Raw genomic sequence first — 17,169 nt, 5'->3', positions numbered from 1 at the left:
GGACTCTCCAAGAACTCCACCAGCACCACATTCAATGTCTCAGCCTCTTTGGTGGTAGCAAGTCATGCCAAAGAATCAGCATTAGAATTCTGCTCGTTGGGTATTTGTTCAATAGAGCTGTACTCAAATTCAGACAGTTCTCCCTTTACCTTAGCTAGGTAGGCCGCCATCTTGGTACCTCGAGCTTGATACTCTCCCAATACCTGATTGACCACGAGTTGGGAATCGCTATAGCATTGGATGGTTTTCGCCTTGAGCTCTCTTGCTACCCTCAGTCCTGCTAGTAAGGCCTCATATTCGGCTTCGTTGTTGGATGCTTCAAATCTGAACCTCAGAGCTGTATGAAATCGATGCCCTTCTGGGGAGATTAAGATGATCCTAGCTCCTGATCCGTTCTTGTTTGATGACCCGTCAATGAAGATTTTCCATAATTCCTGCATCGACTCCCTCAAGAGGTCCTCTTGACAATTGGTGAATTCAGCCATAAAATCAGCAAGGGCCTGGCTTTTGATTGAGGTCCATGGCATGTACAATATCTTGAACTAGCTAAGTTTGATGGCCCATTTTAAGAGACGTCCCGACATTTCAGGTTTTTGCAAGTCTTACCTTAAAGGTTGGTCGATCAAGAAGTTGATTAAATGGGCTTGGAAATATGGCCGGAGCTTTCTGAAAGCCAATATCAGACAGAATGCCAGCTTCTCTATCAGTGGATATCGTGACTTGGCTTCGAGAAGTCTCTTGCTTACATAATATACTGGTTTCTGAGCACGGTCTTCTTCTCGAACTAACACAGCACTGACTGCATTCTCTGTCACGGCCAAATAAAGGAACAAAGATTCTCCAGACATAGGTTTAGATAATACCGAGGGATCAGCCAGGTGCGTTTTTAGGTCGTGGAATGCCTGTTCGCAGTCCTTGATCCACTCAAATTTATTGTTTCCTCTTAGCAAGTTATAGAATGGAAAACACTTGTCAGTGGATTTTGAAATGAAGTGATTCAATGCCGCTACCCTTCCAGTTAGGCTTTGAACTTATTTACGCGACCTGGGTGAGGGAATTTCTAACAATGACCTGATTTTCTTAAAATTCACTTATATTCCCCTTGTGTTGACTATGAACCCCATGAATTTTCCAGATGCCACTCCGAAAGTACATTTATGGGGATTCAGTTTCATGTCATACCTCCTTAATATTCCAAAACATTCTTCTATATTGGACACATGGTTATTGGCAGTTTTTGATTTGACAAGCATGTCATGACATACGCCTCCATATTTCTCCCGATCTGGCTAGCGAACATTTTGTTGACCAAGAGTTGATGTGTGGCCCCGGCATTCTTCAGCTCGAAGGCATAACTTTATAACAATATATGTTATGTTCGGTCATGAAGCTGGTATGTTTCTAGTCCGCAAGAATCATCGCGATCTTGTTATATCCTGAATATGCGTCCATGAAGGACATAAGCTTGTGACCTGTCGTGGCATCTACCAACTGGTCAATCCTTCGCAGTGGGAAACAATCCTTTGGATAAGCTTTATTTAGATTGGAGAAGTCGATATAGGTCCTCCACTTCCCATTTGGCTTTGAGACCAACATGGGATTGGTGACCTAGATTGGGTATTTTGCCTGCCGGATAAACCCGCATTTTAATAAACGAGCTACTTCTTCCTCAAGAGCCTCAGCTCGGACCATTCCCAAACGTCTCCATTTTTGGGATTTTGCAGGCACATTGTTGCCCAAATTTAAGATGTGCATGATTACATTTTGACTTACTCCCACCATATCTTCGTGCGACCAAGTGAAGACGTCTAGGTTTTCCTGTAAGAAATCAACCAACTCCTTCTTCCATTTATTGTCAAGATTCTTTCCAATCTTTATGACTCTTGAAGCTTCTTTAGGGTCGATGTTTACTTCCTCAAGCTCTTCTATGGCTTGGAGCTCTGATATGTCTTCGCCTACCCGTGGGTCAATGTTGTCGTGTTGGGCGACCTCACTATCCCCTTTTTGCTGAGGTTCATCCATCCCGTGAGTAACTCCTACTTCCCGAGACCCCTCACCTCCATCATTTATGACCATCGCTTGCTGCTCGGGTTGTGATTTTCCCTTCATAGAAATGCTATAGCATTCCCTGGTGGCGAGCTGATCACCTCTGACGGTGCATATTCTCGCAGCTGAGGGGAATTTCATTGCTTGGTGGCAGATAGAGGTCATGGCTTCAAATTCCATCAGTGCAAGTCGTCCCAAAATCGCATTGTATGCAATTGGACAATTGATTACCACAAACTCGAGCAACTTGGAAACAGTTCGCGTCTCTTCTCCCAATGTCACCACTAATCCGATCTTCTTGATGGCTGCTGACCCTTCACCAGAAAACCCGTACAGAGTCATCGAGGTCGCCTTCAAATTAGTTACGGATAACCCCATTTTTTCCAGGGTGGACCTGAAAAGTAGATTCACAGAAATTCCGTTATCTACTAGTGTTCTTCGGACCCTTCGGTTGGTGAGCAGAACGGTTACCACCAGCGGATCGTTATGTGGGAATTGAACGTGGCTAGCATCTTCTTCTGTGAAAATGATTGGTTGCTTTTCAAATTGTTGTTGTTTTGATAACCGTTGTTCCATGATGAAATCCACCCCGTTATGGGACTTTAGTTCGTTAATGTATCTCTTTTGGGACCCCGCTGCACGTGCCCGCCAAATGAGGTCCTCCCGAAATGGTGGTTATATCTCCCACTACTATTGGAGGAAGGTCGACCTAATTTCCTAAAGCTCCAGGTTGGCTTGTCGGAGCTTCCGGAACAGGTACCAGGGTCTGCCCAACGGGCTTACTCGGATTCACCCGATTTCGGGCGTACTAGGCCAAAGGTCCCACCCTAATGAGGGTTTCAATCTCGTCCTTCAGCTGCCGACAATCATCAGTGTTATAACCAATGTCGTTGTGGAACCGACAAAACTTTGAGGAATCCCTCTATTAGGAACGAGTTTCCTAATACGTAGCGGAAAGGTGGTGGGTTTGGCCTAGTGTACAACAAATATTTTGTAACATATTTAAACTACCTTTAAATATGAAGATCCATTAATATACATACATTAATCATAAGAAAGTAAATAGAAAACATACCTCTCGATGCCTATCAAATGTCCTTGCTATCTTTTCGTAATTTGAATGAACTTCCTATCCAAGCTGCTCCCAGGTACTCACACCAAGATCTTCCACAACATTCTCTACACCTCAAGAAGTGTGTGCGCACTTAGAGAATAAAGGATAGTTAATTTGTGATTTTACTTGATGCAATCAATACATGAGATCAAGAGAATAAGGCCTGAAATTGGTTATGTATCTTTTTCAGGGAGAGATAGAAAAGTATTGTTCTATTTCACAGAGCGAATTATTGAGTCTGATTGACCCAAAACGGGTATGTTTTAAATATTTATACTCACAAGCACACGAATCGTATTTATAGAATAGTGTTCGTGTAAGCACGAGATCGAACCCAAAGGAGTTGTATAAAATAAAAAAGAAAACTATTTTAAATCAAAAGTAATAAATTCTAACCTAGCTTCAAAGATTGATGAGTTTTAATATTATGAACATAAAATAGAAGATTGAAAAATAAAGCTATTTAAGAGAATAAAAATAAACCAATAATGATTTGAAAGTAAGTGTTAAAAGAAAAGATTATTAAGATACTAGAATCCACAAAACGTAAGTTTAATAATATTTATTAGTATATTGATTCCCAAGTTTTAGTGATAGTTAAAATAATTCAAACTATCATTTTCCAAATAGATTTATAATTTTAAGCACAAATTACTTCTAAAAAGATAGGATTTTTCTTCACTTTTAAAAATTACAATTTGAAAGCATTTAGTGTAAATCAATCTAATGAAATAACAAATAAATCAATGAACATTATTTATAAGGCAAAACATAATATTTTTGTTCTAAGCATGGATGTGTACAATTTAATGACACATCTTACACAAAGAATATTATGTTTTTGCACTAATGAAGAACAAAGTGTAAATATTATCTAACAATCCAAAATATGAGATATTAAAGATGAAAGACATATATGAAGAAGAAAATCCATAAACTTTGTTGCATTACAAGGGAAATCAACATACAACATAAATATTACCTAGTTACAAGTTGCTTCATCATGATCTTAATAATCTTATGAAAAAGATTAGAAGCACATAACTAGAGTAAAAATTACAAAATAAATGACATACATACTTGCAAATGCTCTTGAAAAACCCAAAATGGAAGAGAGAATGGTAGAGAGAAAATGGGAGAAAAGAAGATGGTAACCAAAAATTCAGCACCCTAAAACGGTCTTGAAATTCCATATTGTTGACCCTTGTTTTGGTCAACTGACACGGAGTCAAATGCTTGATGTGATAGAAAGTGTTGAAATAGATCTAATGGAAAGAATAGTAAACGACACAACAAATTATAGTGGTTCGGCCCCACGAATTGGTAATGACCTACGTCCACTTAAGCTATTATTGATATTGATTCTCAAAAGAGTGATCAAAGAACTAGGGTTCTCTGAGTTTCACAAACCTTAGAGGGATAAATAATACAATCGGAAGATAATAGATATAATTCTCTTGTAAAGCATAAACTTAAATTAACCAAAAGTCCCTTCCTTAAGCTATTTCTCTCTATTTATAGGCTCAAGGAGGATTACATAAATTAGTTACAGATATTCTTTCCTAAATAATCAGATCATCAGGAATCATGGGAGATAATCTCGGATATGATTACAATTGCACAAGATCATCTCAAAATATGCGGAGTATACGACCAAGCTGGTCGTATATAAAATCCAAATGTTATGCCAGGGGAATCTCACTGTTCGATGGTCGAATAGAACCTCTGCCAGGTGTCAGCCACGTGTTAAAAATGTCCACCACGTCATCCACGCCTACTTTTTGGATAACATTTGCCCCCAAGTTTATTTATTACGACTAGGAATAAATAAGCGTTTAGCAAAATGACCCTTCGATTACCCCACCAAATCTGTCAGAGAAGTTCGTGCCTCCTTGGAAAAAGTGACCTACTCACGTCTAATCATGCCTTTTCGGTTCCCAAGAAATCCTATGACGGCTATCACTCTTCCCCATGCCTTGAAAAAAGGAAACTTATGATTACCTCTTTTTTTATATCTCAGGCGATATATATAACTTCCAGAACTTCCTTTTCCCTTTTTACAAGCTATTTTTTCCATCAAGAACTCTTCCAAGTCAGAACCCAAAATCTCTCTGAAGACCATCCTTCGATGTTCCAGGAATCGTCCGTTCGCACACCTACACTTAGAATTTCTTCGGAACTTCATAATCTTCATATAGGTAAGCTTCAGAACTTTTGCACCCTTCATTTTGCTATGCATGCTGATTTAAGTTAGCTTTTTAGGTTCTGATATTGCTCTGTGTTCTTGGGTAGAGATGCATGAAAATAGGGCATTTGTCGAGTGATGCTAGATAGGGTGGTGTATATTTGCCATTTAGGAGTTATGAATCAGTTTGATAGTCGAGATCATAGATTTAGGACGTAAAATCAAAGTAAAATTTTGATTTTTATGCTAGTTGAAAAACTGAGTTTTTCCCGCCCTTACTGAAGTTGAAAAAGCTTTTTCAGAAAAAACTTTTTTCTTTCACTTTTTGATCTGTTTTTCAAACTGTTCGCATGAAAATTTTAGTTTTTGTTAGAATGCTGCTGTATAAAAGTTGGACTTTTATACACGAGCAACGTTATTCTAACCAACTTTTTAGGCTCTTCTTCCTCACCTCCCCATTTTTCTGTTTGCAGATTTTAATGCCAGATTTGTGGGGAGGTGAGAGGCCGATCGACGACGATCTACTTGCGCAGCTGCTCGAGGGCGAAGAACAGCCAGCTCAGTGCGTCCACAAGATTCCTTTCTCTAGAATTTCTCCTGCCAGAACCCAACCAACTCCAGTCAGAATGGGTCGTGTCAAGTCCACTGCCCAAAAGAAGAGAAAACCTTAACACCCTTCAAACCCTCCAGCCCAGCCTGATTCGCAAGTTGGGGTTCCCTCGACCAGTGGTCAAGAAAACATTGTTCCAGACCCTCACATCCAAGTTAGGGCTCACCCTCGACATTCAGTTCTTCCCGATGTCGAGTGGTATCTTTCCCCTGTTAGCCAAGTAACCCCCAGGATGCTAGCCAACTACCTCAGAAAGTATGGCCTTACTGGGGTAACCCTCAAAATCCCTACTACGGATCAGAGGGAAAATTTTCCTAGAGGCGTTTACAGTGCCTGGTCGAGGTATCACATAGAGGTTGGGGCTACCCTCCCTCTCCATCCATTCTTCCAAGGGGTGGCGAACTACTTTGGTGTCGCCCCCTTCGAAATTACACCCAACGGATATAGAATGCTTGCTGCACTCTGTATCCTCTATAATCATAAAAAATGGCCATAGCCTACCCCCCATGAGGTCAATTATCTTTTTGACCTTAAGTCCAACCCCCAACAATCTAGTACGGGGTTTTTTCATTTTTGTCACCAGGAGACCAACCGAACCTTCCTGAGTGACACCACCCACATTTCCAACGTGGGGAAATACAGTCAGGAGTATTTCCTTACGTCTGACATGGTTGTGAATAACCTGGCCTTCGCTCGAGGAGGTAAATGCCTTTTTCCACTGGTCGTTGTTTTTACTTAGCAAATTTCCTTGCATTTTTCTGAAACATCTTGTGTTTTTCAGGCCCATGGTTGCGACCAGACCCAACACCAGACATGGTGTTGAGGTCTACCATGTTGGCCAGCATGACGGACATTGAGAAGAGCATCAAGTCTCTGGTCACCGAGGCCAACTTAAGGCTAGATGGCCTCCTGGCCCCTCACCAGGATTTGAGGGAACCCACGGCAGTAAGTGCCACTGCTGAGGAAAATCACGAGCAGCAACCACCAGCGTCTCCTCCTCGACGGAGACCGACTGGGGTTACAATCAGGGAAGCCACTGGCACTCCCCTAGCAGAAAGGTCTTCTGCCCCTCAAGGAAAGGGAAAACAAAAGGCAGCCAAGCCTGTCGTAGACTTAGACGAGTCCTCTGACGAAAATGGTATTGTTATTTCACTCTTAGATAACTTGCCAATTCCCTGTCATTTATTCGACGGGGACGGAAATTTTACATATGCTCCAAACCTAGGGCCAGACTTCTTCATGCCAGAGAGTGAGCGTATGACTGGTAGAGTCAATAGTGTAGCGACAGTAGTAATAGCGCAGGTATTTGACTTTGTAATTTTCTTTATTTCTTTTCTGAAGCGACATAACTTGTCATCTATTTTTGGCTTATTGTCTGCATGTTTACCTCTTTTGCAGAAATGGCTTCTGCAAACGTTTTGGATCTATACAGCACTCAGGAGGAGGAAGAGGTCCGAAAGAGGAAATCGACCAGGAAACATGACGATGAGTCCAGTCAGGTGCCTTCGGCCAAGAAGAATCGAGCCACCGATCCTTCGAAGGATGGGCCCTCTGGCCAAACATCTGCCCAGCCTCCTGCTCTTGTCGAGAAGTAAATTTCGCCTCCACCTGCTTCCGCTGCTATGACTCCATCACCTCCGGCCCCTACCGAACAGGCCCAGCAAGCCGAGGGTGTTCCCCCTGGGGCTAAACTGTCGGGCCGCTCCCTAAGGTCAGCCAAGGATCACCTCGCTCACATCCTTAAGCATGACCATTGCAGAGAGGCCATGGCTGAAGCAGAAAAAATGGGGGTCGAGCAGATCCTCAACAAAGCCCTCAATGAAGTGGCCAGTGTAAGTAATCTTCCTCCTATTTTGTGATCATGGTCTTGATTTTCCTTTCTGAAGTCAGTCTAATTCTTATTCTTTGATTGCAGGCAATGCTGACCACGATGGCTGCTCATGCTCGTGCAGGTGCAAGTGTCGAGCAGTCCCATGTTAGGGAGGCGAAGCTAACGGAGGAGCTTCAAGCCGCGGAGGCGAGGCACGCGGGAGAGCTGGAGGTGGTGACCCAGCAAAAGGATTCTTTGGCTGTGGACCTGGCAGAGAAACAAGCCTCTCTGGAAAATGCCAGAAAATAGAGAGATGAATACCAGGAGGCCAGTCGAACCCACTGGTGCGAAGTCAAGAAGCTCCAGGAGGAAAATCTCGTGAAGGATAGGAGCATCACCGTCCTCAAGAGCCAAGTGGAGCAACTCAGGCTCACAAATGCCAAGGACCTGGAGAGGTAAAAGAATGTGACACTTTGATGTTTCTACGACTTCTGGAAACACAATCAAAGTGCCAACTTCAGCTACCTTCCAGAGGATGCCAGGACAGCTGAATTGGCTCGTTGTGCTGCTCGGTTGGCTGCCGAAGAAAGGGCCAGAGTTCTTGCCTCCCTAGAGATTTCGCTGGCCACGGGGATGGATGGAGGGGAAGCTGCAGAAGACGCAGTCGACCAAAATGCTCCCCAGGATCCTCCTGCTGCTTCTTAGCCTGTTTTTATGTTATTTTCTTTTCTTTTTCCTTGCATGACCCACAGGTCATGATGTTAAGACAATGTTTACTTTTTTATTGCTGCCTGGGCAGCTTTACCTTTTAATTTAACATTTACATCCGAGCAATACTGCTCATGGTGTAAAAGGATTCCTTTGACATTATAACATTTCTGTTTTATTATAATATTTGTTCGCATGACCGAACCCTGCATAGTACTTTGGCTTGATTTAGCAAAATATAAATTTTGAAAAATACTCTAAGTACCGTAGCATGCTTTCACTTATTTTGTTCATATGTGTACATACCTCTTGGTATGCTTTGCTTTCTATGTGCCTTATATGCCCCCCAAGTGATTAAGGAGCTTTAGGTCCTTGGTCACTTGCCTTGACCACAACCTGTACGAACATTACTACTCGGTATAAAATTCAAAACTTATAATACAGCAAAACAACACACGTAATGAACAAATACTTGTAAAAAATTACAAATTTTGGCAAGAATGACTGGCTGCGCACATTCCCTTATAATTCTCTTATTTAAATGGACTAAACATGTCTTTACAAGTGATCTTTGAAGGATCTTACACTTATAAGCGATTAGCCATATAACATGACTAACCCTTTTTCAAAACTTGTAAAAAGTAAAAATTAATACAAGTCAGTCCTTTAAGAAGGACTATTTTACTGATAATACTTGCGCAGGTGTTCTCCATTCCAATAACGCATAACGAGATCTCCATTTAAGCATGCAAGTTTGTAAGTGCTTGGATGGAGGACTTCTTTAATTTGGTAAGGTCCTTCCCAGTTTGGTTCGAGTACTCTAGCAGCTTTGTCGCGGGTGTTTCAGAAAACTCTACGAAGTAATAAATCACCGACATTGAACTTTCTCTCTTTTACTTTGGAGTTAAAATATCGAGCGGCTTTTTGCTGGTACGCAACTACTCGAAGTTGGGCTTTCTCTCATTTCTCCTCGATCAGGTCTAGGGACTCCATCAACATTTGGCTATTTTGGTCTTGGTCGTATGTGATTCTTCGATGTGAGGGCAGATCTAACTCGATTGGCAACATAGCTTCATACTCGTATGCTAAAGAAAATGGGGTATGACCTATTGCTGTTCGGTGAGAAGTCTTATACAACCAGAGTACTTCAGGCAGCTGTTCTGGCCATGCTTTTCTTTAGGGTATCCTTCAACATCTTATTTACTGCTTCTACTTGCCCATTTGCTTGCGGATGAGCAACTGAAGAAAATCTCTTGATGATGACATGCCTTTCGCAGAAGTCTGTGAACATGTCACTATCAAACTGGGTACCATTGTCCGAGACAATCTTTCTTGGAAATCCATATCGACAATCAATGTTCTTGATGACAAAATCAAGTACTTTATTTGTCGTTATGGTTGTGAGTGGTTCAGCCTCGGCCCATTTGGTGAAGTAGTCGACCGCCACAACTGCGTATTTCAACCCACCTTTTCCTGCTGGCAAGGGCCCGATTAAATCTATACCCCATACTGCGAATGGCCATGGACTTTGCATCTGCTTTAACTCATTAGGAGCTGCCTGTGGGATCTTGGAAAACCTCTGACACTTATCACATTTTCGCAAAAACTCCATCGAGTCGTCGTTCATGGTTGGCCAGAAATAACCCTGCCTTAGGATTTTCTTTGATAAGCCCTACCCTCCAGCATGATCTCCATAGAAGCCTTCATGTACCTCCCTCATCAGCTCTTTAGCCTTTTCTGGTGTAACACACCTGAGCAGTGGCATTGAGTATCCTCTTCGGTATAGAACCCCATCGACCAGGATATACCTAACAACTTGTCTCTGAAGGGTCCTGGCTTTGTTTCTATCTACTGGTAGTATACCGCTCGTGAGATACTCCAAGTATGGTGCCATCCATGTATCTGCTAACCGGACCTGCATATTGGTTTCATCTGCTCGTATGCTTGGCTCGCGCAGCCGTTCAACTGACACTATATTTAAAGTGTTAGCATCCTTTGCACTCGTGAGTTTGGCTAAGGCATCTGCGTTTCAATCCTGATCTCGAGGTATTTGCTGGAGGGTATATTTCTCAAATTGTGCCAACAGATCTTTGGTTTTGTTCAGATAGGCCACCATTTTTAGGCCTTGTGCTTGATACTCCCCTAAGACCTGATTCACTACCAGCTGTGAATCACTGTAAATATCCATCACTTTTATGCTCATGTCTTTGGCCAACCTTAACCCAGCGAGTAGGGCTTCATACTCGGCTTCATTGTTTGAAGCGGTGAAATCAAACCTAATTGCGTAGTGAAATCGATGCCCTTCTGGCGTTATCAATATCACTCCTGCTCCTGCATGAGATTCGTTGGACGATCCGTCTATGAATACCTTCCATGAAGGAGCTTCAACTTGAGGCTCAGGCGCATTAGGCTTTTCACCCTGCTCGCTGTCTGGGAGTTCAGTAAATTCGGCAATGAAATCAACCAAGACTTGTCCTTTTACTGCTGTTCGTGGTGAGTATGTTATATCGAACTGCCCGAGTTCGACTGCCCATTTCAACAAACGACCAGTAGCCTCTGGCTTTTGCAAAACTTGCCGAAGGGGCTGGTCAGTCAAGACTGTAATTGGATGGGCTTGGAAGTAAGGACGTAACTTCCTTGAAGCCAAAATTAAGCAATAGGCTAATCTTTCGATGGGAGGATATCTCAATTCGGCTCCGATTAACCTCTTGCTCACATAATACACCGCCTTTTGTACGGCTTCTTCTTCTCTTACTAGCACCGCACTAGCAGCATATTCGGTGATCGCCAGGTAAATGAACAAAGTTTCCCCATCTATAGGCTTTGATGAGACGGGAGGCTGCGCCATGTGGGCTTTTAAGGCTTGAAAAGTCTGTTCACAGTCTTCATTCCACTCGAACTTCTTGTTGCCCCTAAGTAGATTAAAGAAAGGGACGCATTTATCCGTCGATTTTGAAATAAATCTATTGAGGGCGACAATTATTCCAGTCAAACTTTGCACATCTTTGATCTTTACTGGAGATTTCATATCGATCAGGGCCTTGATCTTTTCGAGATTAGCTTCGATTCCCCTCGAATTGACAATGAACCCCAAGAACTTCCCTGATCCTACTCCAAAGGAACACTTGAGAGGATTTAGCTTCATTTGATATTTATTCAAAACATTGAAACACTCTTGAAAATCCTTCACATGTCCTTCTGCCTTTTTTCACTTTACCAGCATGTCATCAACGTACACCTCCATGTTTACTCCGATCAACTCCTTAAACATGTGGTTAACTAGTCGCTGGTAAGTCGCACCAGCGTTTTTCAATCCGAAGGGCATTACTTTGTAATAGTATAGCCCTGTATCGGTCCGAAAGCTAGTGTGATCCTCGTCAGGGGGAAGCATACTAATATGATTGTATCCTGAGTATGCATCCATGAATGAGAGGATCTCATGGCCTGCAGTTGCATCGACCAGCTGGTCGATCCTTGGGAGTGGGAAGCAATCCTTAGGGCAGGCTTTATTAAGGTCTGTGAAATCCACACAGGTTCGCCATTTTCCATTCGGCTTGGGAACCAGTACTGGATTAGAGACCCATGATGGATAAAACGCCACCCAGATGAACCCATTCTCCTTTAGTTTTTCAACTTCTTCTTTCAATGCTTTCGATCTGTCTTTATCGAGCAGCCTTCTTTTCTGCTGCACGGGTAGAAAGCTTTTGTCGACATTCAGGACATGGCTGATGACTGCAGGATCTATCCCAGCCATGTCTTTATGTGACCAGGCAAAAACTTCCTGGTTCTTCCTCAAAAATTCCACCAGTGCGTGTTTGGTTGTTGTTTCTAAATTTTTGCCGACCTTTACCACTCTGGTCGGAAAATTTTCGTCGAGTTGGACCTCCTCAAGGTCCTCGACAGGTCCTACATCTTCTTCAAAATCCCCAAAGCGAGGATCTAAGTCTCTATCCTCACTTTGGGCAACACCCTATTTGGTGACTTCATCACCTGATTGGGCTTGTACATCAATGGCCATCTGCAACTTTTCTGGGGGAGTACTCCTCGACATACCCTTCTTGGCCTTAGTGATTGAGGCATTGTAGCACTCCCTTGCTTCCCTCGAGTTTCCCAATATGCGTCCTACCCCTGCGTCTGTTGGGAATTTCATGGCCAGGTGCCATATTGAGGTGACGGCCCGAAGGTCAACCAGTACGGGTCTTCCAATTACAACATTGTAGGACGAAGGACAATCAACTACTATGAAATTAGTGAGTAATGTCTTGGTAGCGAGCGCTGTACCTGCTATTACTGGAAGCCTGATTGACCCTGTTGGAGCGAGTCCCTCGCTAGAGAAACCATAAATTGTTTGATTGCAGGGCTCCAAGTCCTTGACGGACAACTTCATTCGTTCCAGCAAAGATTTATAAAGTATGTTAACTGAACTTCCTATATCGACCAACACTCTTTTCACCATCATGTTGGCAATCTGAACATCCACGACCAACGGATCAGAATGGGGGAATCGGACATGCTGGGCATCGCAATTAAAGAAGGTTATTTCACCGTCCTCTGTCCGAGCTTTCTTTGATGTCCGATCCTCCACAGTCATCATCTCGATGTCCTGGTCGTGGCGTAGGGTCCGAGCATATTGCTCCCTTGCCTTTCCGCTGTTTCCTGCAAGATGCGGGCCTCCGCAGATGGTGAGTAAGGTTCCAGCCACGAGGTCAGGCTGTAAAGGTGGCGAGCATTGGCGTGTAGGCACCTGCTCGTTGCCACCTGGAGCCTCTCATTGGGAAGCTCCCGAGGCCCGTACATATCTCCTCAAGTGTCCTTGTCTAATAAGGAACTCGATTTCATCCTTCAGCTGGTTGCACTCGTTTGTATCGTGTTCGTAGTCGTTGTGAAAATGACAGATGTTGGTGGTAACCCTTTTTGAAATATCCTTTCGAATGGGAGCGAGTCTTTTATAAGGCACATTGGAACTTGTGGCCTGATATACCTCTGCTCGAGACTCGACAAGGGCAGTGTAGTTGGTGAACCGTGACTCATAACAGTTGGCCTTAGCGCGCTTGCTCTCGGAAGTAGAGGGTTCGTTATGGGGCCTCTTCCCCCCATTCTTGTTGTTGCCATTCTCGTTACCGTTGGGTTTTGACCCATTGGCGGCTTTGGCGGGGTATTCAGACCCTTATCTTTATTTGGGGTCTTTCCTTCGCTGACAATGGCATCCTCGAGCTTGATGTATCGATCAGCTCGATCAAAAAATTCTTGGGTAGTTTTAACCCCATGCTTCCTGAGGCTACTCCAAAGAGGAGTACGGAGCCTAACTCCTGCAGTTAGGGCCATCATTTTTCCTTTGTCTTCCACTATTTTGGCCCTAGCTGCTGCTCGCATAAAACGCTGGATGTAGTCTTTCAGTGGTTCTCCTTCTTGCTGGCGTATCTCGACCAGCTGGTTTGCCTCAGTTGGGTGCACACGACCTGCATAGAATTGTCCGTAAAACTCCTTTACGAACATCTCCCAAGATACAATACTTGCAGGAGGGAACTTAAAGAACCACTCCTGTGCAGCATCAGAAAGTGTTGCAGGAAAGATCCTGCACCGAGTGTCTTCGGACACCTTCTGAATGTCCATCTATATCTCAAACTTGTTGACATGAGATACTGGGTCCCCATACCCGTCAAAGTTTGGAAGTGTGGGCATCTTAAACTTACTGGGAGTCTCTGCCACAACGATCCTCTGAACGAAAGGAGTGACCCTTCTCCTGTCGTACTCGATGTGTGATGTTCTTCCCCCGACCAGCTGTTGTACTGCTTGGTTTAGGGCATCTATCTGGGCCTGAACGGCTTCAGGAATTGCCGGGGCCTCTCGTGCCGGGGGAATGTACTCGTCGTGCCGTTCCCAGCAGTCGTTGAGTACATCCCTTAAGTCGTCATCTCTTCGCCGTTGCTAGCTGGCTCCGAGCCGGCTGAAGACATTGTTTTGTCTGGGCTGCCCCCCAGCGTTACGTCTTGCTTGTTGGTCTTCTCTAGGTGGTGGGCTTCTGCCTCCACCTCTCTCCTCATTCCTTCGACTGGCATTCCCTCTGCCTAAGTTGGCCTCATTGTAGCCATGCCCATCTCTGAACCTCGATTGGCTAAAGTGGGACCTACTGTCTCCTCGGTTGCCTCCTCGGGCTGGAACTTCCTGAGCGTTAGGGGGAGGCTTGTGCTGGTTGGTAGGTCCCCGTGCATTATCATGCCGTGGGGGGCCCCTGACCACAGAGCTTGTCTTTGAGTTCCTTCTGTTGCCAGAACGACGATGTCCCCTGCTCGGTGGGTGCGGCTCTTCACCCCCTGGCGTCTAGGGCTACGGGGCTGCTGCCCGGCCCTATTCTGGCTTGGCTGTGGGGGATTGCCGCGATCAACCTGACATGGAGGCTGTGTCTCAGGGTCCCTAGGTCAGACATCATCTTGAGGCATTGGCGGGTGCTCCGGCCTTTGCGGCTTGTTGGCTGGATAGGAGGGCTAGGATTGGGACCTCTTTGAGGTGGCCCATTTGAGGGTTGATCAGGTTGCGAGGCAAGTGCAGCCTGATTCCTAGCCAATTGGAAGGCTGCTTCGAGGCTGCCATGGCCTCCCTCTGGCGACGGTCCATCTCTACCTGTCTTTCACTCAGTTCTTGGTGTTGATGCTCTATTTCTTGCTGTGGTCGCGCCATGGTCTCCACAACACTTTCTTGACTGGCCCTCAGATTGGCTAATTCATCTTACAAGACTCCCAGAGTATTTCTCAGTGTTTCAGAGTCCAGTTCCTCCTCATCAAACTCCAAGTGTGGCTCATTCTCAGCCATATCCGGAGGAGGAGGTTGAGATGGTGCCGCGCCAGCCGCCTGTCCAGTTTCCCTGGTTGTATTTGCCATTAATTCAACCACTTTGTATCAAGCTCTCAATGAAAGCACCAGAATGTTGACCCTTGTTTTGGTCAACTGACATAGAGTCAAATGTTTGATGTGATAGAAAGTGTTGAAATAGATCTAATGGAAAGAACAGTAAACGACACAACAAATTATAGTGGTTCAGCCCCACGAATTGGTAATGACCTACGTCCACTTAAGCTATTATTGATATTGATTCTCAAAGGAGTGATCAAAGAACTAGGGTGTCCTGAGTTTCACAAACCTTAGAGGGATAAATAATACAATCGGAAGATAATAGCTATAATTCTCTTGTAAAGCATAAACTTAAATCAGCCAAAAGTCCCTTCCTTGAGCTATTTCTCTCTATTTATAGGCTCAAGGAGGATTACATGAATTAGTTATAGATATTCTTTCCTAAATAATCGGATCATCAGGAATCATGGGATATAATCTCGTATATGATTAAAATTGCAGAAGATCATCTCAAAATATGTGGAGTATACGACCAAGCTGGTCGTATATTAAATCCAAATGTTATGCCAGGGGAAACTCATTGGTCGATGGTCGAACAGAACCTCTGCCAGGTGTCAGCCACGTGTTAAAAATGTCTGCCACGTCATCCACACCTACTTTTTGGATAACACATATTTATAGCCAAAGTGAGATTATTAAAATAATCAATTTAAATTAATTAAATTGATTACATTAATTAAATAAAATAAATATGGTATGTAGAGGTAAATTATAGGGTGTAATGATGATGTTGTGGTGAAAAATGTGTAGAAAAATGGGTAAAAAGTTGGCATTTTGGACATAGGGGACATTGTGGGCTCAAGATGATTATATGTGGCTGGAACAGGCGGCTGTGCCGTGCAATTGGCACGAGGAAGAAGGCAGGTGGTTTCGGCTGGGCTTGGTTACTGGGATTCGGGTGGGCTGGTGTTTCTTGAAAGTGGCATTCTTTTTTATGAGGGCATTCTTGAAAGTGGCATTGCCACCTCAGCCCAGCACCTGCCCTTCTCCTCTCCCAGCCAGCCACACCACGTGGCGCACTCCTACTGGCTGCGGTTGGGTCAAAGTTTCAGCCTGCCACCAGCCCACTCTCTTATGTACTTTGGGCCTTGGACCTTCCTTTGTGAGCTTTAAAGTTCATATTTTGTGGTGTTTTAAAAAAAAAGGCAAAATGACCATTCACCAAAATAGCTAGGTTAATATTAATAATAAGATTTGATTTTTCAAAATCATATTTTATTTTTAATATTTCAGATTTATTTTGTGAACCCCATTTGTTGTTTAATTTCTTTTTAGTGCTTTTCTCCCTCTATAGATAGAGATTCTTCTTTCACATTTAGTATGTAATTTGGAGAGTAAATAAACTATAACAAAATGTCTACTCACTTTCTTCTTAGAATTTTGTGAGAATCATGAGCATAATGGCCTAATCTTCCTAGGAAGGTTAGGGATGATTCCATATGCTAGTGATGTTATTTTGCCACTTTGATTTACTATGTTCTTAATATAATGCATTTGAGTTGTTTATGTTCTTTCATCCTCATCTTTATTTTTGTTATCTTTATTTACTTGTGCTAATAGTATATAGGATTAGTCATGCTCTTTCTATGTGCTTCTAATTAGTAAAAGTAATATTGATACATAATTTTATGTCCAATCTTCTATTGCATTATTGCCCTTGGGTATTTTGTCATTTTTAAATTTTTCATAAGATTAACATTGTGCTCCTAAAGTTAAGAACTTTATAACTCAAATAGACTTTTGTTAGAAAAGAATATGGATTTTAAAGTGAGATTTTCCAAGTAAAT

This window comes from Humulus lupulus, chromosome 6, assembly GCF_963169125.1.
Source record: "Humulus lupulus chromosome 6, drHumLupu1.1, whole genome shotgun sequence".
Classification (NCBI taxonomy): Eukaryota; Viridiplantae; Streptophyta; class Magnoliopsida; order Rosales; family Cannabaceae; genus Humulus; species Humulus lupulus.
Note: the sequence above shows the minus strand (reverse complement) of the source record.